This window comes from Mesoplodon mirus (genome assembly GCF_964341445.2).
Source record: "Mesoplodon mirus genome assembly, chromosome: 17".
Taxonomy (NCBI): Eukaryota; Metazoa; Chordata; class Mammalia; order Artiodactyla; family Ziphiidae; genus Mesoplodon; species Mesoplodon mirus.
The window spans coordinates 75,783,017-75,808,801 of NC_138993.1; positions in this window are offsets into that span (position 1 = coordinate 75,783,017).

Here is a 25,785-nt window from a genome sequence, read left to right on the forward strand (position 1 = left end):
GTGCTCTGTGATGACCTAGATGGGTGGGATGGTGGGGAGGGAGCTTCAAGAGGGAGGGGGATATATGTATACATAGAGCTGATTCACTTCATTGTACAGCAGAAATGAACACAACATTGTAAAGCAATTATACTCCAATAAAAAAAATTTGTAACTCAAATTCAAAGGTTCTTTCAGCACAAAGCAGAGTCTGTTGATCGCCGTGCCATGACGGCACATGCGCCCTCAGCCTCAGGCATCAGGAAGAAGAGGTGAATCCACATTCTTCCTATTTCCATAGAGGTGGGGAAAAGTGAAAACAACCTACCAGATGTTTTTGCTGGTTAGTACTGTAAAACACGAAGACAGCAATCCTGTAGGTGACATACATTTTTACTTATTGAAGTCTAGTTGACATACATGATTATATTAGTTTTGGATGTACAACACAGTAATTCAATATTTTTATAAATTACACTGCATACAAAGTTATTATAAAATATTGACTATGTTCCCCGTGCTGTACATTTTATTCTCATAACATTTATTTTATACCTTGGGGTCTGCACCTCTTAATCCCCCTCACCTATTTTGCCCCTTTCCTCACCCTACTCCCTACTGGTAACCACTAGTTTGTTCTGTGTATTTTTCTGTTTCTGTTTTGTTATATTTATTTGGTTATTTTTAGATCCCACATATAAGTGAAGACATACATTTGCCTTCCTCAGTCTGACTTGTTTTGCTAAGTATAATACCCTCCAGTTCCATCCATCTTGTCGCAAGTGGCAAAATTTCATTCTCTGATATACATTTTAAATGATAAAACACTGCAGTTTTATTCCTTGCAGTTATATTTAGAACTGGCTAAATACAGGACATCAGAACCATGTATGCATATTTTCTCTTCATTTTTATTCTGAGCTCAGCAATGTAAATGTGTTCCCTCTTAGTTGAATATGTCAATTAGAAGCCTTCTTAGGTGAACGCTGTCATGTCCCTGACACACACATCTGCCTGAATGGTAACCAGAGAGAATGGCAACTCATCCCACGACCCCTTCGTCCTCTTTTGTCTCTGCTTCTGTTCCACATAAAAGTCGTTTCTCACCGGAAGATTCGAGCAGCACTCGTGACCTCCGCAGAGGTGAGTGGACATCTGGTGACTTGATTTCCTAGTGACCAGCTGACTTGTCTCTAAATGTGACATGCTCTGCTCAGCCACTCTGTGAGCACAAGGCGAGAGAGGATTCAAAGTGAGGGAGGGGTGCTCAACAGATCAGGGAGGGCACTGCTGAGGGGAGGTTATTTTTTAAGTCTTATGGGAAAAGCTGGTCATGCTTGTTCTTTCAAATCATCCCATGAAGACCCTGCTAAGGTTTCTTTTGCAACAGCCCGAAGGAGGTTAATTTCCAGTCAATGAAAGGTGAGCAGGCTGGAAAGTACAAGACACCTGATCCTGCGGAGTCTGGGGCTCTCGGGCCATTTTAATTGAATCCACTAATTGAATCACCCGTATCCTTCTAAAGGGGACACAGAAATGGGGGAAACAGGTCTCTGTTTAGGTACACTCTCCATTTGTCACGGTTTGTCAACATCCATCCTTGCATGTTACCAGAAATCACCGATTTTCTTCCCAGTGGAGAGAGCAGGCAGAAGCCAAAGGTAACCTTCCCTGGAAGTAATAAGTTGTTACAGTTCCAAAAAAAGTGGTACTCGAAGACCCAGTTTCCCAGTAATGTCCGCCGATTCTCTCCCTAACCTTATTCCCCAAGTGTCTTTCGGTATAAGCCTGCTTTTGTTGTCCTCGTGGGGAGCATCGTAAAGTCTTAACAGGGCAGCCCTGCCCCTCCCCCTGCACCCTGCCCCAACTCAGACACCTCCAGGTGGAGGGGTGGCGGCACCCAGGCAGGGGCCCACCTCCAGCCCCTGACCTCAGGCTCAGATAATCCGTGGTGCCCGAAGGTGGCAATAGGTCAGAGACCCCAGGGATCCAAGGTCACTAAAAATAAGTCCAAAAGGAAGCTGTATAGAAATGGTGATTTGGGGCTTCCCTGGTGGTGCAGTGGTTGAGAGTCCGCCTGCCGATGCAGGGACACGGGTTCGTGCCCCGGTCCGGGAAGATCCCACGTGCCGCGGAACAGCTGGGCCCGTGAGCCATGGCCGCTGAGCCTGCACGTCTGGAGCCTGTGCTCCACAACGGGAGAGGCCACAGCAGTGAGAGGCCAGCGTACCGCAAAAAAAAAAAAAAAAAAAAAAAAAAATGGTGATTTGACTTTGCTTTGTTTTCATTGGGGGGAATGTTCGGCCCACACCTTCTTCATTCATCACACGCCAGACTCCGAGCTGGGGGGCACATGGCTGGTGTGAAGCCTTCCCACTAGAACACCTGCTACCAGCATCCACCTCCCAAAAGCCTCACGCCCCGGGTGAGCCTGACCACAGAGGAGCCAGGACTCGGGCTGGGTGCGTGATCACGCCACCCGGCCTGCCTGGGGTCACCATCCCCGTGCCTCTGGCCCAGGCCTCATGGTGGCCATGTGGGGAAGTGCCTTCATGTCCTTGGATGATTCATTCTTTGTTGGCTGACCCCCCTCCTCTGTTGTGTTTCCACATAAACTATTTGCACACAAATCCCTGTCTCCTGATCTGCTGTGTGTGGGGGGGCAGTGAAGACACTGCCCTCCAGGCCTCTATGGAATAGGACAGGAAGGGGACGTGTCCTGGCTCCAACCCTGGTGAGCTGATGTACGAGAGGTGTCCTGCAGGGCACACACACCTGATGGCTGTGTGGCGCTCCCGGGACCTCAGTGATGCTCCGAACCCCTTTCCAGGCTCTGCGTGGTGCCATTTCCCATCTTCGAAGATGTGCCCTTCCCCTACTTGTCTGGGGCTCACCTCCTTCCAGGGCCAGCTAACTGCCATCACCCTGTCCACCCATATCTGAGTCCCCGAGACAACGGGAACTTGATCTTTTCCATCAGCCTGTCACTGTGGTCCTTTGAGGGGACCCGATGATGCATGGTCTAGTTACCATCTTCATCTGCATGTCACTTTGCTCCCAAGTGAATTTGTGAGCTTTGCATAGGTCGCAGCCCCATTTTATATTTTCTTGTAACCTCTAACGGACCTTGACACAGAGCTCTGATTTATTTTGTTTTCATTCGGGAAGCAAGTTCTTCTGACAATAGTTTCACATTTATTCTTCATCAGACAGTCACCTGATTTCTCAGTAAGCGATGACCAGATTCTCGGGTCTTTTTCTCATCTTCTCATTTCCCTCCCACCATGTAAGTAGGCTGTAAGTTAAGACAGACTTATAAACACACTGTTTTCTGTACCGGGAGGAGTAAAGTGCTTGAAGATGAGGTTTGCGTTTAAACAACAATATGATCCAAAAGGATCTATCTGTCATCCTTCCTTTCAAGTCTCTCCCGTATGTAGATAAAGCCCCGCGGCCGTACCTTCAGCAGTTAGGGATTCTCCTAGCCATGTAAAACCCTTGACTCTTCACCTATTAAAACTGTTCCAGGCAGCAAGGACACTGAAGAAATATGACGGATGGGCCCATAGCTGACATTACACCCTGTTACTTAATCAGCAGAAAGGGTAGACCTAACTAACTCCAAATAAATCCTTCTGTGTCTTGGGGCCAAAGGATCGAGGAGCAAAAAGACAGAGGAGCCGGATGGAAAGATTGTAACAGGAGAGGGATGGAGATCATCTCGGTGGAGAACTCTGCTGCTGAATTGCTTTCCATTTCTAAGAATTTGCTCCATCTGCAGCCCTTCTAAGACTGTCTAGACAATTTCAAAGTATTACATAATTCACAGTGGCTGAATATTTTCCTGTTTACTACAGAGTGAGTCTACAAAGGTCACTGATAAAATAATCTTTTTAACTGGTATGAAAAACATCTCAAAAATCCAAGAAACTTAAGAGCCGACCATACCGGTCCTTTTGGATACTAATTCACCGATAAAAGAAAACCACAACAGGCCTGACTGTCCCTGGTTTCTGGCAAGGTTTGGACAGGTGTCCAAGCATGAGAGATGGGTTTGTGTTCACACAAGTAAAAGACATAGGACTGTCTGCCCTAGTTAGAACCCAGGGCTGAATTAATACATAGGACTCTTCAGAATAACACTTTTGGGGCTTCCCTGGTGGCGCAGTGGTTGAGAGTCCGCCTGCCGATGCAGGGGACACGGGTTCGTGCCCCGGTCCGGGAAGATCCCACGTGCCGTGGAGCGGCTGGGCCCGTGAGCCAGGGCCGCTGAGCCTGCGCATCCAGAGCCTGTGCTCTGCAACGGGAGAGGCCACAGCAGTGACAGGCCCGCGTACCGCACAAAAAAAAAAAACAAAAAACTTTTGGAATGGATTTAATGGAGACACAGAGTACTTTGTCTAAAAAGAGAAGAAAAAAGAGAAACGGAAGCAAAGGAGAAGGAAACGGGGAGAGAGAGGAAGGAGGGGAGGAAGGAAGGTGGGGGGACCGTGCAGGTCAGGACGGCTGTTTCCACTGAGGGACACGCCCCAGGATTTCCCAGCAGAAAATCAGCAATCGGGTCTCCAATCACAGTGTCACTATTTAAGAGCTGTTTGATCAGTTTTGAGCTCACAGACTCTCACTGCTCCAGCCACAGTGCCTGCCCCACTGTTCCCCAGGGCAAGGGGGCTCTGGGGTGCCTGCCTCGGGAGATGGGGTGCAGAGTGTATGTGCCCATATGGGAGCCGGGACTTGAGGACAGGCTGGGCCCTCTGTGAGTTTCTGGTCCCCTCTCCACCCCAAGTGTTTAAGGACTGGCAGGTCTTTTTCTAGTTAGGAATACATTTTCTCATTAATGCCGTCGCTTTTTATTTTCCAGTTGTAAAAGGAATGTCTGTGAGATTCAGGGAGCCAGGCACAAGTTGCCCAGCTGACTGATGACAGGTGAATAGTCTTCTTTGGGCGCCGGGTGACCCATCGCCTGACCTCAGGGAAGCCCATCTCTGTGTCTCTGAGTGGGGTTGGTCAGCCTGGGACAGCAGGAGCAGCGTCTTGCCCTCTGACTCTGACGCCGGTCGAGCAGAAGCCATGGCTACTTTGCTATTTCCATTCCAGGATAAGAAAGGATATATTGAAATGTTCCAAACAGAATTTTTAAGAGCAACCAGGGCATGCATTCTAATTTTTAAAAATCTAAACCTAAGTGTGGGCTAGAGGTTGTTATCCATGTGGTAGCTGAATAAGCCCTGTGTCATGTAGGCGAGGTAAGCAGGGTGGGAGATTTTGATGCAAGAAATCAGTAGCACAGTCATACTTGGGTCTTGAAATGTATTCTGATTGATGCTTACACGTTTCATCCACGGGATCATTTTAGAAGAAGTAGAAATACTTTGCCTATAAAACTAAATAAAATTTAATTTTGAGAAGTAGATTTCCCTGAAAAAAATAATTGTGAATACAAGAAATACGTGAGACCTTGGATCCACAGAATCTCAGAATGATTCCTCAATAAATAGCCCTGCATTTTGGTCGACTTTTTGCAAAGTTAATCTGAACTGGCCATGTTAGAAATCAATTATTGACTATAATCTGTGGCTTAAATTTACATGTATGTTAGAAATCTCTATGAGTCAAATTTTACAATGAATGTGATGTTATGTTATTATTTATAACACATGTATATTATTACATTAGATCATTATCTTGTTGGCAATAACCTGGTTAACACCTATATTTCACATGGATATATCTTCACTTTTATTTTACATGTAACAAAATTATCAGTGATACAAATGCTCCCCAAAGTTATGTTAAATTTTGATAATTGTTTAAATATATATATATATATTTAGAACTGGTATTATTTAAATAACAAAACTGGTGTGTTTTGTTATAAATAACCATATTTATAAATAACCATTCCATAGTTTTTCCTAAACTCTGTGACCCTAATTAAGGCCATGTCATTTACCCACTAGTAATTTGTATGTATTCCACATTTAATTACACACCAATTATATTTTCTTGTAATTTGCATACTGCAGGAAGGGATTTTTAAAACCTCTTTTAGTCATCTATCACTGCATAAGAAGTTACTCCAAATGTCGTGATTTAATAGAGCAATAATCATTTATTATCCCCAGAATTCAGGCAGGACACACTGGGGCTGGCACACCTCTGCCCCATGAAGTCTGGAGCTCATCCAGACACTCCAGCACAAGGGGCCGGAATCATCGGAGGACTCAACCTCATGGGTAAGGTAGTGGAGGCTGGGGCAGGTGTCTGGAATACCCACACCTGGACTCCCCAGGTGGTCTGGGCTTCCTCACAACGTGATGGCTGGATTTCCAGGGCAATCACACAGAGAGGGGGTGAGGAGGGGAACAAGCCATATTGCCTCTTCTTACCCAGCCTTAGAAGAGGTGCAGAATCACTTTCACCAATTCTACTGCTTGAGGTAACACAAACATAGGGAAGGGACGCTGGGACCCACCTCTCAATGGAAGCATATCAACATCTCACTGTACGGAAGTTTGGAGGTTGAAAATACGACTTAAAATGAGTGAAGTCAGACCAGTGGCTCTTTCACATTATTCTCCCCAAGAAAGAGTGACAGGTGTGCTGGCTCCCTGACCAAGGGGAGCTGGCAGGCTCGGCAGAGACGCACACGTAGTGTCTGCCCACCTCGGCCGAAGGCAGCTGCCATGCTTACTAAGCGTGTACCTTTAGGTATATTTAAATAAAATTCAATTTTAAATAAAGTTCAATTTTTGAATTCAATAAAATTCAAATAAATCACCTTCCTTCTATTTTAAAGTGCTGAGTCTCAGAAAAAAAAAATAATAATAATCTTTGCATCAGTGTTTCCAGTGCTTTAAGGTCTGTTCTTTCTGGTCTTGTTCTTAATTAAACAAGGATCTCCTCTTCACCTGCACTCACCTTTGAAGTCAAGGCTCAAAATATTATTTTATGTAAAAAATGTTTATGCACTGTAGCTCAATGTCAATCAAGCAATTAGGTATGCCAGGCATAAGGTTAAAATGCCACCTCCCCAAATAAAATATTTCAGAGAATTTTAATCCCAAAAGACATGCGTTCAACACTTCCTACGGTGGAGATGCCATGCAGACTGCAGCAAAGGCTGAGGGGAGACCAGGGGCACAGTCTCCAGAGGCCAAACTGGCCCATCCAGGACCTCACACCTGTTGCTGTTTCAAAAGCACTGCAGCTCTTTCTCTTGGTGTTGCTTCCATGGACAATGGACCAGAGTGTCATTAGCTGCTCCACATGTCACCCCAGCAAGGTTCTCCTTGGACAGATGTAGCAGGAGGGCTCAGGGGGCCATACCTGGAGGGGAGCAGGCCAATTCCTCATGGGTCCACTTGCTGGACACAGCTTGTGCTTTAGAACGATCCAGGACCACAAGGCTGAGGAGTTGGGTCCATAGTTCAACCCAAGTGACCTCTCCTCTCTAAGTGAAGGGCTGGAGAGAGGAAAGCTCAGCCCGAATGTTCTAGGTGTGGCATTTAGACACAGCAAAGGAGCACAGAGAATTCCACACCAGGAGGCCAGCAAGACCTGCCTGGTCCCAGGATGGGAGTTCCTCCAGGGAAAACAGATCACAGACACACAGCTCAGGTCCTTAGGAGGTTAACTTTAAACCCAGCTGAAATGTAAAAAACAGATGCAGCAGAATTACTGAATAATTCTAAAGTGATACCGTATAAAGGGAGACCACCCATGGTCAAGCTCAGCTCAAAGTGTCATAATCCTTAATTTTTATTTTAATTGTGTGTGCGTGTGTGTGTGTGTGTGTGAGAGAGAGAGAGAGAGAGAGAGAGAGAGAGACAGAGAGAGAGAGGCAACCCAGTTCCAGGGTGGAATGATGCAGAATACAAACAACTCAGCAGATCACAGGTCAGCAAATGGGTTAAGTTTCAGGTAAAATTCGTTTGGAAGCCAAGAGTGTTGTTATATTTTGCTTTATCTTTAGAGGAAGGAATAGGCTGTATTTCATGACACTCAGTTTTTGTCTTTCATTCTCGGAATGCAATATTCCCCTGAAAATGGGACAAACATGCAAGTGGTATTCAGACTGTAGTGTTCTTTTTTTGAAACAAAAAAGTTCAGTGATGTTCCCAAAATAGCCACCTGAGCATCAGGGGTCCTGATGTCTGAACTCATGGTTAGGTGGCCTCAGATGTAGGAATCAGAGTGGCATGAGTTCCCCACTTCTCTCCAGGACTCTCATTATGTAAAATTTGTTTAGGAAGCAAAGACTGTCCTGAAACTGGTAGAACCCCATCACCTCTCCATGGCTTTAGGAGGCGCACATCTCAAACCTGAGCATGGACACACATCCCTGGGCATCTGGTTGGATGCGGACTGATTCTGCAGGTCCAGGTGGGGTTTGAGGTTCTACCTCTGTGTTTCCTGGTGATGCCAATACATTGTGGGTCACACCTCTGGATGGCCATAACCTTGCGGCAGCATTGAACTCATCTCCTAGGGCTCAGTGGTCCTCCGGGTCTGGGAACAGGGGAACTGACTGAACTGAGGGGGAACATGGGACCCCAGGATGTCCCTTCCGTCCTACTTACCCCTCAGTCCTGTAAAACGAGGTGGCACCAGTGTTGATGTCATATCTTCATCAAGCAACACCTGAAACCCTTTGCTCAAGTGACTAAAACACGTGGTTTATACCAAAGGGTGAGCAAGGCACGATGTAGCTCCTCCCAGCTGAACTGTGACCAGGCTTAGCTTCACGTCCTGGATAATGTGACTTCCCTTTCTTTCCTCTCATCCCCTTAGTATGCACTTTATGTCTTTTTATGAACCGAAAGTTTTCCACATTTTTTTTTGGTCATCAAGCTAGTTTTTTGAGTTGAGTCACTTTCATTAGAAAAGAACTCACACTATGTACTCTTCTTTATAGGGGAGAATATGAATAATTATAATTGTAAGAAGGAACACTTGTTTTGTTTACACAAACTGTATTTTCCAGACAGCAAACATCGTCATGTATAGAATCAATTGAATTACTTAGCTACAGTTTTTGCATTGTCTATATTTGATATATTTGTTACACATTTGTCAACTACATTACGTAGGTTGGCAAAGAAGCTGTCGCTATTTTGAAACTCTAACCATGGTAATTGTAAAATCACAGAGAAACTGTTGAGCATTCAACCACGAGTTGATAAAATGTTTGTGTTGAAAAATAGATATGTAAAAAAGTGAGACGGTGGCATCATTAAATCCACAGCCAAACTTCTGATAGTAGTGGGAGGGGAAGTCATATTTTCACGCGTTTTGTCTAACGAGACACACAGGTGGGCGAGCACAGGTCCAGACGGGTCCCTGCTCCACAAAGCATGGCCTGCAGGAGGGACCATAAGTCCTCTTGTGCATGTGGAGAGTCCCCACCTCCTGCTTCCCAAGACCCTGATAAGTAGGAGGATGTGTAGGCTGAGATCCTTTAAAAAAAAAAAACTAACTAAATATCTATTTGGAACAACATGAACTGGAAATGCTGTTGGGAGAGCACACTCTATAAATAGCACCTCTATTCTGGCTCGCATCACATCCTATCTGTGACATTTGAGAGCCCCTTAAGGGACAGAGAGCTGCCTTGGCCGCCTTGGACGGGCTCTTATCCACAAGCAGGGCTGACGGGAGCTGCTGGGGCAGCCCAGCGTCATGGAGTAAGGCCACCCTTCCCATTCCGAACTCTCTCCCCATAAACTCCTCTCCCGGTGCAGACACAATCCTCAGCCCAGTCTCTCCCGTGTTCCCACGGTAACCTCTGTGCGCCTTCATTACAACATCAAACTCACGGTATTAAAATTGTCCCTTTATCTGCATCCTTTGAGGGTGGGAACTTGGTCTTGCCTCTCCCGATGCCGCTGTATCTGACCGTGGTACCTGGTGCATGAGGAGTGGGTAACCTGTGTCTCTTTCCATGCCCCGCTTCTCAGCGTGTGACCCACAATGCATTGGCATCACCAGGAAACACAGAGGTAGAACCTCAAGCCCCATCTGGACCTGCAGAGTCAGTCTGCATCCAACCAGATGCCCAGGGATGTGTGTCCATGCTCAGGTTTGAGATGTGCGCCTGCTAAAGCCATGGAGAGGTGATGGGGTTCTACCAGTTTCAGGACGGTCTTTGCTTCCTAAACAAATTTTACATAAGAGCCATCAGCTCTCTCAACCTTTCCTTCCCTCAGTGTGGTTTACTCAGACTTGATCCTTCTCTCCATGTGGTTTATGTAGTCTGGATCCTTCTCTCAGAGAGAATAGAGATAATCTGATAATTAATCCAGACTCATCAAAATCACATAATTACCTTCATAAATTTATATTCCCACGAAAAATCTGAGTTAAACTCTTCCTAGCTCTCTAGACACGGCTAAATTATGTCATGTATATTAAATGCATTTTATGATATATTAAAATATATTATTATATATCATAATGCATGTCATCGCGATGATTACATTACATCAACAATAGCTACCTAACGATACCAGCAACTCCTAAAACAGAGTATGTCGGAACCACCTGGGGATCTTTTCCGAACTCCAGGGCTTGGCGAACCCAGCAGGGCCAAGGCCTTCCCTGAGCTCTCCGAGAGCCAGAGCACCTGGGCAGGTGCACATGTATCACATCAACTGCACGATTGGATGTAGGGTTGAGAGGGGGAGGAGTCGAAGACGCCTCCAAAGCCTTTGTCCTGTGTGACCCTATGGGTGGCCAGGGCGTTCAAGGAACCACAAGACACACCACCTGGATTTTGCTAATTTAGGCTTGGGGTGACCCCCACGACCTCTGTAATTAGTTAATATTAGTCAGGTAATTATGTGCATTACCTTCAAATCTAAGATCCCTCTGTGCAACGGTGGCTGTGGATACCCGACAGTATTTATTGGGAGGATGGCCCTTCTGTTCCATCAGAGAGCATGGATATGACCACAGCGCCACTGCTGGCGTCAGCTGGGCAGGAGGGATACATTAGGAGTTTAGGATTAACAGACACACAGTGTTATATTAAAATAACCAACAGGACCTACTGTGTACACGGGGAACTATATTCAATATCTTATAATGAACTACAATGGAAAAGAATTTGAAAAAGAATAGGTGTTTATGTACATGTAACTGGATCACTTTGCTGTACCCCTGAAACGTAAATCAACTATACTTCAATAAAAAAAAAAAATATATATATATATATATATATAAAAAAGAAGTGAGTGATGCAGATCAACACAGAGCAAGTCAAAATAACTCATGCTTCTGTAGCATTTCATCTAACCTCCCAACAATCCTATAAGGCAGGTACTATTATTTTTAGCATCCCTAGTTTACACAGACACAGCACTGTTGGTAAAGGCCTCACAGCTAGTAAGAGGCAGTGGGATTGGCATGTACAGTCTGGTTCCAGAGTTTGTGCCCTTAACCTTTACACCCTGTTCCCTTCGTCTGGAATGTGTTGCTTAAGCAGACAGCACCATCGAGATTTTAATGGTCTTTGGGGGAAAAAAAAAAAGATTTCCCCTCTCATTTTTCAGTTCTTTCTCTAATTGTTCCAAAATACATAGGCTCCAGGATTTCTGCTCAAGAAGAGCTAGTAAGAATTAAATTTTCCTACAGAGTAAATATGACATCAATTCCGAGGGTATGACATCTATAGATTACACACAATTGCTAGAAAAAGTTGAATTTATATCTCACTTAGTTCCTCTCAGTGACGAAGGTTTTCCGTGTCATTTCCCAGCAATACAGGATGAAATTTCATGGAAACCTCAAGGACTTGTTTATTTGTGTTTTATAAATCCAGACCCAACAATAATGATCTAAGGGCACACTGGAGATTAAGTAGTAAGTTCTTTCTGATGAGAAGATAGTGCGTTCCTACTGACATATTCAAAGTAAGATAGATTTTTTTTTAAATTTTTATTTTGTATTGGAGTAGAGATGGTTAGCAATGTTGTGTTAGTTTTGGGGGTACAGCAAAGTGATTCAGTTATACATACACATGTATCTATACTTTTTCAAATTCTTTTCCCATTTAGGTTATTACAGAGTATTGAGTGAGTTCCCTGTGCGGTACTGTAGGTCCTTGTTGGTTATTTATCTTATACATAGTAGGGTGTGTATGTTAATCCCAAGCTCCTGATTTATCCCTCCCACCACCCTTCCCCCCTGGTAACCATAAGTTCATTTTCTAAGTCTCTGTGTCTGTTTTGTAAATAAGTTTGTTTATATCATTTTTTAGGCTCCACATATAAGTGATATCAAATGCTATTTGTCTTTGTCTGACTTACTTCACTTAGTATGATAATCTCTAGGTCCATCCATGTTGCTGCAAATGGCATTATTTCATTCTTTTTAATGGCTGAGTAATATTCCATTGTATATAAGTACCACACCTTCTTTATCCAATCATCTGTTGATGGACACTACGGTTCCCTCCTTGTCTTGGCTATTGTAAACAGCACTTGGCTATTGTAAACACTGGGGTGCATATATCCTTTTGAACAGTGTTTTAATTCCCACCTTCAAGAATTTTTAAAGGACCAACTCCTTAGTAAACATAAATTTGTTTTTTCTTGTACAGTTTGGCTCTTGGCTGGAAGTGGGGACTTCAAGTTCTCACACTTAATCATCCCTTAACTAGCTGTGTAACTGGGTAACTCCTCCAACTTCCCAGGCTTCTGCTTTGCTCCTCCCTAAGTCAGAATGGACGATTCCTCAGACCTCCAACACGCTGAGTACATCATTCTATGCACAGACAAGACCTTGGTACCAAAAAAATGAAGGAACACTCAAAGACAAGGTTGCTTTTTTTCTAACTTTAGTCCATCATGCTGGGCTGAGGATAAATTGCACAATATCAGTAGGTAACACAATTAGTGATGAGAACTAACAAGATAGAAAGTATCAGAGAAAACAATCCTTTTAGAAGTAGGTGGTCACTGCTGTCTTGTAGTTGGAAAGCACCAGGAAGATATCCTTTAGAAAAAAATATCCTTCCCAGACTGGAACCACCATGTGTAATAGCAATTCTTCATGGCAGGATGATATAGTAAGTTAATTCACACATCCGTGTTAGTGCCTTACCAAACACATCATTTCTAATGGGAGAGAAAGTGAAGTACAAGAGACTCTTGTCTGATAAAAGGTACCAGAAGAAGGGAGGTAGGGCTGATGGCACAGAGCTCTTTTGGGTTTTCTTAGGGCTGTGCCTCCCTGGCAAGAAAAACCAAGATCTGGACGTATTTCATCTTACTGAATAAGCATCTACCAAGGATCAACTGTAAGCCATGCCCTGGTGGCCAAGTTCTAGGTGCTCTAGGTCGAAAGAGTAGAAAGGAAGTTGTGGGCACATCTGCTGCCCTCTTCCCATCATTGCCCCTGCTTCTCAGACCCACACAGTCTCCGAGTTGGGTGTGGCTGTGCGGCATTGTGAACGTAGGGTATGAACACAAGTAGTTGGTGTCGTTCTGGGGAAGTGTTGAAGATCTAGTGCGTTCCCGCAGTGCCTTTCCCCTGTGTCCGAGATGGTGTAGCCAGGAGACAGTAGGGTACCTCTCAGACTGAGAGACCTCCAAGCACACAGCCTGTGGCTCCGAAACCACCCAGGCCCACAGGGGACTCACCGTGAGGCCCAAACAAAAGTTCATGGTGTCCGGCACTGATTCTCCGGTGATTTGTAAAGGCAGCATCCCCTAGACCATCTGACAGAGGAAGTCCCCAGCCCTGCACGTCTATGTCCTAGTGAGAGATGGACCAGTCAGCTACACATGGGTCCTTTCATGTGGACAGAGTGCCTTGAAGGAAAGATCAGTGAGGAGAGATAGAGTGAGACGGCGTCGTCGTGGAGATAAGATGTTTAGAGAAGTTTCTATTGAAGAAATCAGATATTGGAGAGAACAAAGATGGTGCTTCATGAGAAGCTTGGATAAAGTGCATTCCAGGAAAGGAGAGGGCTAGGTGCAAATTTCCAGAAGCCGGACGAGCTTGGCTTATTCCAGAAGCAGAAACAGAGCCAGCGTGGAGCAAGGTGGGTCTCGGGCACGGATGAGAGGGGAGGTCCAGGGGGCAGCCTGGCCCAGGTCTCATGGGACCCTGTTACTCATTTAGGGTTCAGAGTCCATGTGGTTCCACATTCATGGAAAGCCATGGCAGGCTGCTGAGCAGGGGAGCGATGTGACCCAATTTATACTGTAAAGCATCCATCTGACTGCAAGAAATTTTTAAACAGGGTATTGGGGATAAAAATCTTATGGGATGAGTTCAAGAGAGATTGAGTGTTGTTTCGTGGAAAGCATTTCAGTTGACTTCAATTCAATCCAACACTTTGGAAAACTCTTTAACACTTTCTTCAAATGTAAAAATATATATCTATCATGTAACCCAGCTATTCCATTCCTAGATGTTTACCCAAGAGAAATAAAAACATACACCCCACAAATACTTGTACACAAATGTTCACAGCAATTTTATTTGTATTACACCTGAACAGGAAGCATCTCAAATGCCCATCAGCAAGATGAACAGATTTTGATTATCCATACAATGAGATACTACTCATCAATAAAAAGGAATTAACTAGGGATGCATTCAACAATGCAGATGAACCTCAAACTCATTTTGCTGAGTAAAAGAAACCAGACATGAAGGATTAAGTAGTGTACATTTGTACAAAATTCTATCAAAGGTAAGCTATTCTCTAGTGACAGAAACAAGATTGGTGGTTATCTGGGATAAATGGAGGAAAAGATTATAAACAGAGGTGAGGAAACTAGGATTTCAGACATCCTAATGGGTGTGTGTGTTGGTATCTCACAGTGGTTTTAATCTGCATTTCCCTGATAACTAGCAATGTTGATTATATTGTCATGTGCCTGTTGGCCATCTGTACATCTTCTTTTGTAAGGTGTCTCTGCTTATCTTCTTAATATTGAGATGGAAACATTGTGTTATACATTAATATGAAATAAGTGGACACAAAAATAAATTTTTTGTGACTGGCTTCTTTCATTAAGCATACAAAAATACATTAAAAAAAAGATTTCAAGAGCTAAACTTGTAACATTACCTCCATCTTCAGGGTCCTCACCGAGTAATTAAATGCTCAAGACTTGGAGAGGATTCCCCCAATAATAAACTCTTCCTTATCCCCCCCCCACATATATATTATATATTTTTTCATTGAAAGCTTTCTTTGTATCCCTAGCTTATCACACTTGGTCATGGAGAATCATATTTTACATGCTCCTTAATTCTATTTGCTATTGTTTCAAGTAGGGATTTTTTGTATCCACATAAATGTATGCACTTAGATTAGTCTGAGTTGTGTGTGTATGTGTGTGTGTGTGTGTACCAGGTGGTATTTTCATCACATTTTGATACTGTAATTTTGTTGAACTTATAAAAAAGAAGTCTTTTTAAAGCTCTGTAATGGTTCACATAGCACTGACTCTATCCTTGAAGTTTGGAAGGGACTCAGCAGTGAAACTGTACCTGGCACTTTTTTCAAGGAGTAGCACTTTTCATAGACAAAATAATGGGACTTGTCTGTTGCGGGAAGGTTTAAATGATGAAAAATGCCAGTAAAGTTTATGACACTTCAGAACATCAAGCTGATGTTCAAGGTGAACCTCAGTTTCAACGGGCCACCATTTCAGGAGGTTTCCCCACCCGAGGAAGTACATTTTGCCTTGCAAATAATTTGGAAAGAAGGAAGTTTACAAGAATGCCATGTCACCAGCCATCACACCATTCTGAAAGTTTTCATTTTCCTTAATAATTCTTAAGAATGGGAAAGGCTTTATAGGGGAATCCCAGCATTGACAATTCCCCTTTGTTACATTTTTCCATCTCCAGGCAGAGGGACTATCCATCCTTAGGCTCAAATAGAACTTAACATTAAATTAGAGCTGACTTACTTTTTGTGACCTTCCACAATAGCGCCATATTTTTTCTGAATTTAGGAATCCCCTATGGCTTTTCTCTCACAGCACGCTTCCTTTGCCTCTTTCTAGGTTATTGGTGCCTAATATTTGGGTTCCTTTCTCTTACCTTTTGTCATTATGGATTTCTCTTTACTAAAGCCAAACTTCTTTGCTTGGTATAGAAAACCCCAAGTGGCCCCTCACGTGCAGGCATCATGGGCGATGCTGTGTGCCTGTTCTATCAACTTCATTGAAATCATTTGCTCAAAATAGACCCAGAAGTAGTGAACAGAGGAACTGAATTAGCAACTGACATAATTAACACACACATTCACACACAGTTCATTCCTTCTAGAAAAAAACGTTGGGTCATTAACTGTGATCCAGAATAAGCTTTAGTGACCTCAGATGGTAAATAATCCCAGCCTGCAACAATGTGAGTGACTGACCCTGACTCTCTTATTTATAGTACAAAGGACAAGAGTGTGTCATGCATAATTGAAAATGCTTTCCCATTGGTCTTATTCATCAACATGGTATTACAATCTTTCTTAAAATATTATTAGCTTGTTTAGACTTTGTCAAGTCTTACAAACTCCAGAATTAGCATTTCATCTAAGTGTGGTGGAATGTGTTTTTTTTCTTTATAATGAACAATCATGTTCCAGGTGCCCTGTGAATCTGTGGCAAACTAATTAATCTTTGTCTAACAATGTTAATTAGGATGGTATTTAGACCTATGTCTTCCAAACACTCTTGGGGTCATGACCTATTCATCCTCAGGTTGACATAAGAAGCTGTCAGCTCGCGTTCTTTTGTGAGCAGAAATTCTGACAAAAAACTTACACATTGTTAAGTTTAAAGGTAATTATTATTATTATTTTTTTTTTTTTTTTTTTTTTTTTTGCAGACAGAAAATACTGATTTTCAGCGTGTACCTTGTGAAAAGTCACAGGATTTCCTACCGAGACATCATCTTTGGTAGTTCTCCATGTTGATGGGAATTTGAAGGCATGGCAGGCTTATGGTAAAACTGAGCCGCTTTCAGAAAAATCAGATGTAACTGAATCACAGATAACCATGCTGCAGACTGTTTGATTCATTGGCACAAAGGCATGATTTACCTGGGGAAACAATTTTCCTGAATGGAAAATCACAAATAAATTTCAATGTCAGGAAGACTTCTAAATGACCTATCGGAGGAAAATTCTGTATGGAAAGGATGACTCTCCAAAGAGACACTATTCAGAGAACATCTATTAACAGTAAGTAGGTGAAGGTTCCAATGCATTCTTTCTCTTGTCAGTTAATAAGTCTGGAATCAAAGACTACAGAAACAAGTAGATAAACTATAAGTAAGGCAGAAACATGCAAAAATATTTGGCAAGGCTAACTGCATTCTTTTAAGGCTATGGATGAAGTAAGTCAGAGAACGGCTGAAGTTAATGAGAAATAAATGAATTGTTTGGTGGAGGCACTTGGCAAAAGAAGGAAATACACAAAAGAACAGCCTGGGAATTATTACTGAAATACGGAAGAGCCATGGATTTTTGCCAGCTTTCCAGTGACTTAAAAGCTGTGACGTTTATAAAAAGCCTAATATATCCTATGCTTCTAAATTTATAACAAAAATATCAACAAAACTGTCCAGATAGAAGTTGTATTCTGGCTATGGCTCTTAACTATAAAATATTAGCATATATGCACATAAAACAAAATGTACTTTGCTTATTTGAATGTTCCATTTTCCCTTTAATTAGGACTTTTACTTCCATTGAGCTGCAGGTAGAAAATGCTCTATTTCATTTCATGCATGTTTCTAATTATCTCGCAGATTCTGGAATCAGGAACTCAGACCTTCCTCCCTGGCTCCCCTCCCCTCCTCCTTCCTTCATCTCTCCCTACTTCTCTCCCCCCTCTCCTTCCTTCCTTAAATTCAGTCAGCCCACCCACATAATTGACAGCCGACCACTAGTTAGTGATTCCCTGATGAGTTCACTGTTCAATGGAATTGATGCTGTTTGATAACTATTCGACACCCAGCAATGTTTAAGTGTATCGCTAATGAAAATCATTTATAATAGAGAAATGGGATTCCCAGAAAATCTACTAGGATTCATGTTATCGAGCATGAATTCTAGCCAGTAGCCTCCAAAACAGCCCTCTAAGACAAAGCAAAAGATGGCAAAGCATAACCACACTTATTACACATATTTTAGAAAGAAAAGTTTATCCACAGGGCACTAATCCGAGACACTGAAATAAGCATCGTACACATGTTCTCTTTCCTGCCCCAAACAGAGCAGACTGCCAGACAGGCAGCAATAAGCAGACATTTCTCCCCCTCAACTCCCTGCTCCCCGCTCTGGGACCAGGAAAGCTGGCAGTCAAGCCTCTGCTATAAATGGGGGTTGTTTTGACCTTAACTGTCCAGTACAGCTCCCTTGACACCAAAACAACACCAAAATCACCATTTTTCACACTCTTAACATGTCCACATAAAAATAAGAAAAATGAAGGAAAATAGAGGTCAGGGAGACACAGGAAATTCTGGACAGAGCATTTCCGATGAGATGGTATTTCTGAAGGAGGAAAAGAGCCTTGGTGGTCAAGCGTGGAGAGACCTGTGTGCGTTCCGTCAGTTCAGGGTATCCAAGGACTAACTGCGGTGCTGAGTAGATGCTCTGTGCAGCCCATATGGAAGCTCGGCCGACATCGATAGAGAGCTCCAGGCTGTCTGCATCAACTCCCATCTCTCACTATGAGGGGCACCGGGACGCTGGGTGCTGGCACAAGGTCCACCTGCCATTTGGCCAGTGTTGGGTCTGACTGATCTCTCTTCAGAATGAATATACACACATATGCATGCACATGGGAAACGTGGGAATAACCCCACAGGTGAGGGATGTGAAGTCATCCCCTAAACTGTCAGGGTCAGGAAACACCTCTGAAAATTGACTTAACACCCAGAACAATGCTTTCTAGATTGTTTAACAACCTTAATGGGATTCAACTAAGGTCTCCAGGAAGCCAAAGGAAAAGTCCATGAAACTTGCAACAAAGGGGATGTGGGTGAGAAAATTAAAAAATTAAATAATTTGAGAAGTGCAATAAAGCAAGTAAATGGGCATGGGGAAGAGTAAAGAGTGGGAATTGATATTGCAGGAATAAATCCGAAATGTGGAGCGAGCTTGAAGATCTCCTCCAGAATACAGAAGGAAAGGGTAACATAATGAAGAATAAGAGACACCACTTTTATGCAGAGTAGAGAATAGAAACATGATTGATGAAAATACAGGAAATACAGATTGAAGCACACAAAGAAAAATTAAGGGAAATAAACATCTGGAAATATTGAATTTTTACTGCAATCATAAGGAAAATTGCCACAAGCCTGCAGGCCATAAACAAGTTATCTTAAGAGAACCAAATATCAAATTACTCTTTGATTTCTTAAAAGCCAAGTGACATGACACATTAGAAGAGAAGAGAGTGTATAATATACCATGTAATATTGAAGATGGGAGAAATAAAACAACAGGCCCAAAATTAAGCAAAAACAAACAAAAAAGCCAAGCAATGGTATAATTTAACACAATTTTAGTGTATACAAGAAAAAAATCAAGTGAGACTGACATTATGAAATTTTGATAAAGGGGATAATCCCAATGGAAAATAGAAAGAGTTGTGAACCTTTATGTATCAAAAATAAGGTATCAAAAACTTAAAATAAGATCTGGAAGGAGGGATAATTTAGGAGGTTGGAATTAACATACACACACTACTGTATATAGAGTAGGTAAACAACAAGAACCTACTGTATAGCACAGGGAACTATACTCGATGTCCTGTAATAATCTATAAGGGAAAACATTCTGAAAAAGAATATATATATATATATATATATATATATATATATATATATATATATATAACTGGGTCACTTTGCTGTACACCTAAAACTAACACAACATTATAAATCAGCTATAATTTAATTTAAAAAAAAGAAAAAAAATATTGAAGATCTGTTAGATTCAAGTAAAAGGTAATACAATAATATTTTTTTTTCTGTAGGATTCCACAACATCAGCCATATACTCTGAACATTTGCAAACCAGATATGATTAATAAAAGATTACAGTTAAAACTCCAACCTCTGAGTGTGAATTGCTACCTTGAGGGCAATTGGGCAACATTTGTTGAAGTTAGAAACTTGCATTTCCAATAGTGTCTCTATGTCACATCTACGTGCCCTCCTTGAATAAACTCCCCAACGTGACCCCAATGAGAGATACATGCAAGAGTGATGCTTGTAGTAGGAAAAATGGGGGGAAATAACAGAAACAAGCCTCAGAAGAATTATTAAAATACTGAGTAGCATTCCATTGTGTATATGTTCCACATCTTCTTTATCCACTCATCTGTCAATAGACACTTAGGTTGCTTCCATGTCCTGGCTATTGTGAACAGTGCTGCTATGAGCATTGGGGTACATGTATCTTTTCAAATTAGAGTTTTCCTGTTTTCTGGATACATGCCCAGGAGTGGGATTGCTGGATCATCTGGTAACTATTGTTTTATAATAAAACATTGAGACCACTAAGTAGCTATCCTGAGAGGCAAACATCTCACCCTAAAGTATTTTCATTATTAAGAATTAAAGAAATAGAAGTAAACTTAGCCTTTAATTCAAGAAGACAGAGAAACAAGCCCCAAGGAAGCAATGGATGTGTTTTTATCTAAACATCAATTCTAACTGCGGCAGGAACACCCTACATGTCACAGAGGCTGTGACGGTGGACCGGCCAGTAGCATCTGTCACAGCAGCACGTGTGTGCATCCCTCTCTGGGGCTGTGTGAGGCCTGGGTTCTGACAAGGGATGGGGCGGTGGAGGACACGTCGGGGAAACCGTTCTCAACCGAACCCATGATGACGACAAGGTCACCCTTCTGCATGTAGGATGAGGTGGGTTAGGGTCAGTGGGGAGAGGACATTCCTGAGCCATCAGAGGGCTAACTGTCCTGGAAGGAGGTGAACTTTCTGGAAACAAGTTTCTAGCAGCCACCACGGACAATCAGCAGTAGAATATGAACAGCCATTCTCACCCCATATGAACTGAGAGAGCAGGGATGAGAGGATGAAAGCCTGTCATGAACAGCTTGGGAAAGCTATAACCCTGTTTCACTGATGATGAAAAGCATACCTGGAATTTCCCGTGGTGTCAAGATGGTGAGGGTGAGCCAGGGCTCTTTGCAGCCTGGGAAGAATTTGAATTATTGTTGGTTACTGCTAGCCTCACAATCTCAAGACAGAAAAGGTTTGTCTTCAGTCTCGACTCTAACAGATAATATGCCCTGTATCTTCTCTCCCTGAGATGAAAACACTCTGTACTGATTTTTACATGAGGATTTGTGCAATCTTCTTTGAAACAAAAAGCTATTTGCAGTGGTTTGCTTTGAGCACAGACACTGAATTGTTGCACGTATGCCAGGACTTTCCTTTTGCTTTGGCTTTCTCTTACTTTCAAAACCTTTTTTGTAAGTCTCACCAGGGTCTGGTATGATTTATTCTGGGTCGCATAGAACAGAAACTTTGAATTAGTATTCTTGTATGTCATAGGATGAATTTTTAAATAGATTTTTTTTCCTATGGAGAAATTGAATCAAGAAAGAATAGGGAATACACCAAAGGAATTCAAATAAAAAGGAAAAACAAAGAGAAAGAAAGAAAGAGAGAGAAAGAAAGAAAGAAAGAAAGAAAGAGACAGAGAGAGAGAAACAGGAAGGAAGGAAGGAAGGAAGGGAGGAAGGAAGGGAGGAAGGGAAAAAGAAAGAAAGAAAGAAATCCCCAAAGGCAGGCCATATGAGATTACCTCACAACCAACCAGCCCTAACTCTGTGTGGAGGAGGACTATTTGTGGTCGACTGTACTTCCCCCAAATGCCCCCTCAATAACTCCTGTTCCACCTGTCTTTCCATAATATGACTCTGCCACTCCCCCATCAACAAGTATAATTGAATTCCTCTTCCCATGAACCTGGTAGCCTGCAATGGTTTTATGCCAAGAGTATGAGGAAGTAATGCTCTGTAACTTCCAGTGCTGGACCATGAAAGGTAACATACCTTCTGCGTTACTGACTGGAGCTCTCACCTGGGGAGGCTGGAGCTGGCAGGTGGGAGTTTGATGACCTGGAGGCAGCCATGTTGGGTGGGAGCCCAACCGCATGGGTGGTCTCAGAGAGGTGCTTAGGTCTGCAGTCCTAGCCTTTGAGGCACCCCAGCCCAGGCACCAGACGTGTGAACCATCAAGCTTTTAGATGATTTCCAGCCAGGGCGTCACCAGGAGTCTTCCCAGGTGAGACCCCAGACATCATGGAGCAGAGACAAACAATTCCTACTGGGCTCTGTGTGACCTCCAGACCTACGCGATTTTTGAGCACAATAAATCTTGTGTGATTTAAGCCACCAAGTTTTGCTATAAACCACTAATTTTTGTTATGGCTTGAATTGTGTGCCCTCAAAAATCATATATTGAAATCCTCACCTTCAGGACCTCAGAATGTGACCTTATTTGGTTATAACAGATGTAGGTAGTTAAGATGACATCATGGTGGAGTAGAATGGGTATCTAATCCAATGTGACTGGTATCCTTATAAAAAGGGAAAACTTGGACACAGACACCACACAGGGAAGATGGAAGCAGAGATGGGGTGATGCTTCTACACACCAACAAATACCAAAGCTTGCCAGCAAACCACCAGGAGCTGGGAGAGAGATGGGAAAGATTCTCCCTTGGGGCTCTCTGGTGGAACTAGCCCAGCTGATCTCAGCTCTCTGTCTTTGAACTGGGGGACTATATATTTCTTCTCTTTAAGCCACCGAGCTTGCATTATTTTCTTATGGGAGCCACAGAAAACTAAAACACTCATGAAAAATTGGATATTGCTATGTAAGTTTACATTACTCTTTCTAGTTAGTTTGGCCTAAAAAGCTTCTGTAGTCAAGATCATTTTGATGCGTTATAACTTTCACCTAAGGGGTTAGATAGGTAAATCTGGAAAATCTGCCAGATTTGGGTCATGCACTCCTTTTCTTACCCACCTTTTGCATTTGTGGCTACTAGTGTAGTTCAGAATGGAACCCCCGTGAAAAGCCCTCCTAGAGAACCCCCCGGGTCATCCCAGGTCATTAACCAACACTCGGGAATTGTCACTCCACCAGAAGCAAAGTCGTCTCATTCCACTCTGATGGTCTGTGTCCCTCTGTTTTGTCCATAGCATGTGAGACACGTTGTTACATGCCTGGCTGAAATCCTGACAAACTCTATCAACAGAATTTTCACCATGTACTGATTCAGTAACTCAGATATGTGACTTAACGTGTGTTAACGCATGTGCGCCAACCCAGCATCGTGTACATACGATCTCATGGGCACAACCCCATTACACTCTGCAAAGACAGGAGAATGTCCAAGAAGGTAAATTTGATACCTATCCCAGTAAAAAACAAAACAAAACAACTTCAGGGTGAACCATTAAAAGGAAAACTGCAATAGCCAGACACTAGTAAGGAAATATCATATCAAACCCTCCTCATTCATAAAATAGGGTTTTAGCTGATAGAGATACTTGTCCATACCCACACTTACCTAGCTTTATTGGCAAGTTAGATGATGACATAGAAAAAAGGCTCAACCATTATCTGCAAATAACACAAAGCCAGAAAAAGCTAAATGAATTGCATGTCTTAAAAAGGATATTTTAAACCCCCAAATGCTGGTCTAATCGTGCAAGAAACATAGTTTAACCACAGATTCGGGAAATTCTACAGGACAACTGGCCAATACCCCCCAAACTGTGAAGGCCATGACAATCAAGGAAAGATGAGGACTGTCACAGGTCAGACAAGACAGAGGAAACATGAGAACTAAATGCAGTGGTATCCCCAGTACGGGATCCAGGGACAGAAAGAACATTAATGGAAAAACAGGTGCTGTCCAAATAAAACTTAGAGTTTATTTAATACTAAATGCACCGGTGTCAGTTTCTTAGCTTGACTAACAGACCAGGGCAACATAGGATGTTTACGATGAGGGGAACGGGGTCAGTGATAAAGGGGAACTCTGTATTGTCTGTGCAACTTTTCTGTGAATCTAAAATTCTTCCAAAGTACAAGGTTTTTTTTTTAAGGAAAGTTAAAGGTGGAGGGGTGTGCCAAACCACAGAAAGAAATTACTGGAGAATACAGCGAACTCATTGATTGATTACTCAACACTGATTGCACACATCTGAAGCATCAGATAGTAGCAGGCGCTGTATTCTGGTGACGAAAAATGATACAGCATCTTCCCTTAAGGACAGCCACAGATTCCTACCTGGAAGTGAAAAGTTCTGACCCCCTGAATAGCTATGAGCTGTAACCACACAGGGATTTGCCGCTAAGAATCTTAGTTAACCACAAGCTCAATATGAACCATCAGTGTGTTGCTGATGAAAGGAAGTTAGTCTAAAGTCCCCATAAAAGACCCCATCTTCTGTATTCCAGGGCGCTCGGCCAGATTCTAGATGGTCAACCAATTCTAGCCCATCTCTCTGGACCACACTTGTTATACTTGAAATTAACAGCTCTTTCTGTGAAAATTCCTGCTTACCTAGACTGAAAACTGGCTAAAATGGAGTCCTCTTAGGAAGACTGATAGCTGCTAGAGAACACGTAATAAAAAATATGTACCTATTTGAGCATGGGGTAGAGCTGAAAGGCAGGCAGAGGAGAAGGAGGAAGGCAGCCTGGAGAAGGTGCCGCATGACAGATTAAAGGGTTTCAAAACCCCCCTCTGAGTTAGAAGAAGCCCCATTTCCCCCCACCCAGGGCACTGGAGGTAATCAAGGTGGGCTTGACAAAAAGGATTTTCATGATTGCCCCAAAAGCTCTTCTCCGAGAAGGAGCACGTACCCGTTTTGAAAACTAGCTGCAGACCCACCCACAGACAACTGTCTCGTTTCCCTTCCGGATCCTGTGCTTTCAGCAGCATCGCAGATCACAGGTTGCTTCGCGGGAGAGGCTGCTGTGGACCTCTTTGATTTTTGTCTGGCTGCCTTCCACCTTATCTTCTTCCCTGGCTACAGTTTTCAAAACCTCAGGCGTTTTCCGTTCTGCTTCAGCTGAAATCTTCAGTCTGGTCCCTGGGAATAATTGGCCTGCACTTCATCTGTAATGCACACTCATATCTCCAGCAGAACAGAACTCAACTCCCCTACAGCTCAGATGATAACCAGATTAGTCCATCACTTCCTACACTGAGATTATAAGCAAAAAATTGTTTCTATTTCTTAATGCACTTTTGGATGTATGTTTTCCTCCCAATTCAGAAGGTAACTAATTTGCTTTGGACCTCCTCCAGTACCTAATCCTTGGAGTCACTCTTACATTTGACTAGCAAATTACAGAAGTTTTTAGAGAATCATATGAGCCTACTAAAAAACAAGGCAGCCTAACCTAGTGATTAAAAGCTTAGACTCTGGAGCTAAATTGTCTTGGGTTTGAATCTGCATTGTATGAGCCTAAGCAAAATAAGTAAGTTTGGGATTTGTTTGTTTATGCCCGGTTACCTCTGTCTGTCTACAGATCAGCTCAGTGCCTGGGATGGAAGCTCCACTTTGAAAGGGCACTACTGCTTTGGGGATATTCTCTTTTCTTCTCATGAGATAAGATGTTGAGCTTTTAGGTAAATCTGTACGTGAGGAAATACGTTGATAAATAACGCACAAAGGAAAGTACAGTATTTGCAGATACGCCCACAAATGTGAGTGTCGCTTCATCGTAAAACTTTCCCCTTCATCTCCTTGAGATGCAATTCAATGTTAA